We start from the raw sequence: 4431 nt of genomic DNA on the forward strand, positions 1-4431 counted from the left end.
ACACTGTATATCTGATCACTGTAACTCGACACTAGTATTCAACCTTTATACTGTGTCTAACGCTACATATAATTCTCAAAAAAACCAAAGGAATCTTTTGTCCAATCTGTCTCCAGATATCTGATGAAAATAGCACCCGTATTTCAACAGATTTGGTTATTTGACCTTTGTGAAACCTACTTCCCCTTGTTCGGTTTCATTCACACGGTTTGTTTCACAAACCCTACAACTTATCTTTTTCACTTTATACACTTCTTCTTGTCCCGTACAAGAAAAAGTTTATAAAGAACAGGTTCTGGTAACTATAAGCATACACGTATACTTGCACACTATAATTACCAATCATATGCCTACGCATATGAATAAAACTTCCAGTCAAGCACTGGTGTTGAATTATTTACTTTTGGGTTCCAAAATTTCCACTCGTTGCTTTAATTTTGCATTTCAAAATAGAACTTTCAGAACTGGTGACTCATTTCACTGCTTTTCTAATTTACACAATTCATTGCATGAACATATCTGATCTAAGTTACTCTAGTAGTTGTAAATATGCTAATTGTGGCCACTAATCAACATACAAACTATCCACTTACTTACTAATCATGCGTCATGCAACCATGTACAAATTGTGTGTTCGAGTGTAATAAGAACAACCATTTCCGAAAATTCGAATGATCAAGAAAATAACTTTTGAGTCTTTTCCTTTGCAGAGAAAAAAATTTGTCAGTGCGTACAACTACGACAAAATTGAAAATTTAACCCGTTTTATCCCCGGACATGAGCCCCCATAAATGTCGCGCATGTAATGTTTGAGTGAGGTCTCGCTAGTGCAAGATTCTTTTTCTATCAAACTTAGACACAAAGGACACGCACTGACACGATATTTTTTTCTTCCACAAAGAAAACAAACGAATCTTAGATAGAATGCATCGTAAGTTTTTTTATTTATCTTTCCTTTTGTTTTTTATACGATCGCGATCGGATTTTTATTTGTGGACGTGCTGTTAGAGTTCCGAAATGGTTTGAGTTCCTTTTTGTATACACTTGAAAGTCAAACTTAGCTGAATGCCGCTGGTTTCCCCGTCGGTGCTGATAGAAGAAATCGACGATTAGGATCACTGGTTTCCCCGTCGGTGCTGATAGAAGAGATCGACGATCAGGATCACTGGTATCTCTCGAATACAGAATGTAACTGGTCTCCGAACTGGAAACCGGAGACGGAGTAGGAATAGGAAATAACCCACAGGTAACACACCTGGAAAGTAAGATTTTGTCTAATTTTATGCACTCATGGCTTTTTCAACAGTTTCTCTCATCCGTGACATCACAAACTGACTTGCAGGGTTATGACACCCTCATACGATCCATTCTCTCTACGATTCATAGACTCAACATCAACAATCAATCCAACAACAATAATTTCCTAGTAACTTCTATTCAACATCAGGGCTATGCATTAGCAAAACAATGAAATGGTCACCAGTTCGGAAATGAATAACCCATCACAAATATACGTACCCTAACGGTGTAAGAACATGATGAACACAACTATAGGGACCCAAAACTCGAGGGTGTCCGGCTTAGCAACTGGAGCGTCGCCATTCTTTTCTCCCAGGACGCCGCGCTCCCACGCTCGTCGCCCGACCGCCGACTCCTCTTCTCTCTCTGGACCCGCTTGATCTGCATCTCATACAGCCCCTAGCCTCGCGCCCGATGACTTCGATATCTTCGTGAGGTCTTCGCCGCTAATTCTCATCTCCTCCGAATCTAACGTTCACAGAACAGAACTTCTCGCTTGCCGTGCGTTCGCCAACTGATAGCCTTGCCTCGATTTGGATGTGCCGTTCACTTGACGACCAACCGACTAGCCTCACACTTACGTGGCTTTATCAGAATCGCTGCCCAATCATAATGTTGTCGCTACCTGCTGCCTTTGAACTGACCTGTCTGTTTCCAAGTTCCCAACAAAATGATATGACGTCATTAATGAACTGACGTATTTCCGTTCCGGTCTTGGTTATCCTTACAATGCACAGGCACTTGCTACATTACATTTGATAAAACATAGACAAAAAACCCACTACATTCATTTATTCATTTTATTTCACAACAAAATAATATCCAACCCTAACAAAACAATAAACATAGAGTCGCTGGACATGGATTCACGTAATTTTACGTGACAGCGGTGACATCATCGTCATGAACAACGACAGTGCTGCTTCTTCTGAAGATGGCGGTGACATCATCGTCATGAACAACGACTGTGCCGCTTCAACTAAAGGTGGCGGTGACATCATCGTCATGAACAGCAACAGCGCTGCTTCAACTAAAGGTGGCGGTGACATCATCGTCATGAACAACAGCGCTGCTGCAACTAAAGGTGGCCGTGACATCATCGTCATGAACAACGACAGTGCTGATTCAACTAAAGGTGGCGGTGACATCGTCGCCATGAACAACAGCGCTGCTGCAACTAAAGGTGGCGGCGACATCATCGTCACGAACAACGACAGCGCTGCTTCAAGTGAAGATGGCGGTGACATCATCGTCATGAACAACAACAGTGCTGCTTTAACTGAAGGTGACGGTTAAATCTTTGTCACGAACTACAACAGCGCTGCTTTAACTGAAGGTGGCGGTGACGTCTTCGTCATGAACAACAACAGCGCTGCTTCAACTGAAGGTGGCGGTGAAATCATCGTCATAAACAACAACAGCGCTGCTTTAACTGAAGGTGGTGGTGACGTCATCGTCGTGAACAACAACAGTGCTGCTGCAACTGAAGGTGGCGGTGACATCGTCGCCATGAACAACAACAACGCTGCTGCAACTAAAGGTGGCGGTGACATCATCGTCATGAACAACGACAGTGCTGCTTCAACTGAAGGTGGCGGTTAAATCATCGTCATGAACAACAACAGCGCTGCTGCAACTAAAAGTGACGGTGACATCATCGTCATGAACAACAACAGCGCTGCTTCAACTGAGGTGGCGGTGACATCCGCGTCATGAAGAACAACAGCGCTGCTTCAACAGAAGGTGGCGGTGAAATCATAGATAATAGACTTTTGGTCTCTGCTATTGTGCGTTTACTAATTATTCAGTTCCTAGCTTTGAGAAAGGGTCGCTTCATTTGAGCGACAGAACACCTGGACTGAAAGCAAGAGCATGAACGTCACACACCCACAAACTCACACATAAACGCTCACACGCACACACACGTACACGCACACACACACACACACACACACACACACACAAACACACCCACACACACAAACACACACACACACACACACACACACACACACACACACACACACACACACACACACACTGCATGAAGATGATAATAATAATAATAAATGAACATTTATATAGCGCATATATAACTTTACAATTATGCTCTTTGCGCTTGACACATTTAAAATTAAAACACAGTTATACAAGCATTTACATCTACATTCATAGTCAACAACGCTTAATTAAAAGCATACACCTTCAAACATACATTACAAAAGATTCTTCCACTAACTAAGTAATAAAGACATGAATAAAATAGGTGGTGAAAAATCACTAAAACAACAAATAACTGTAGCCAAGTGCTAAACTGGCTACTAATTCGTTATAAAGATTTTATGTCATTCCTGTCTTGTGTAAGTTAAATTTGTATATGCTCAGAGTCAGACACCTGGAGGTCGTAAACTCGCTCAGTCGGCTGTGTCCACTAGGGAACGTAATATGTTTCCTTTGACGTCAAGCCGCCCTCCCAGAAAGACGGCGGGGTATCTTGAGCCCCAGGTGGTCGTTATGCAATGTGCCGACAGCCTGTCTACCCGAGTTGGACTTGGCGTTTTGTCAAGTGGGTGTCATTTCTTTTGACAGGGCAGATCATAGAAGATGCCAGGTGGCTCGGAGGTTTTAGTCTCTTACCCCCCCCCTTTCCTTGTCTTTACTGACCAATGAGAAATGATGTCAGTTTTGTTAGCTAACTCTTGATTGGTGGCTTTTGACGCCACCCATCCCCATTTACATGATAGCATTTTGAGATTTTGAAAGAGAACTGAGAACGATCTCGGAGAGAGAGGACGTACTCGTTTTGTACTTTGTTATCATGGAGACATACTGATGTAGATTGCATTGTACTATTGGTGTGGCCTCCCGGCCTTCGGGCTGGGAGCTGGATTGGTGAGGAGAAGAGAAGAATAGAAAATAAAGAGAAATGTGAATCGACAGACATGGTTTTCCAGAGTTTCATGTTGCATCAAGTGACTCGTCGGTCTGTGCCAGTGGACTCTTGTCTATCATTCTCTACATGTGAGTGAAAGTCCATTACGAGAGCAAGTGATGTTCGTTCAGTGCAAGACACTAAAGAGGCACCCACATGGTGTACTCCTGAACTTCGGGGTTTACTTCTACTAGGTGACT

Source organism: Littorina saxatilis, linkage group LG8, assembly GCF_037325665.1.
Source record: "Littorina saxatilis isolate snail1 linkage group LG8, US_GU_Lsax_2.0, whole genome shotgun sequence".
Lineage (NCBI taxonomy): Eukaryota > Metazoa > Mollusca > Gastropoda > Littorinimorpha > Littorinidae > Littorina > Littorina saxatilis.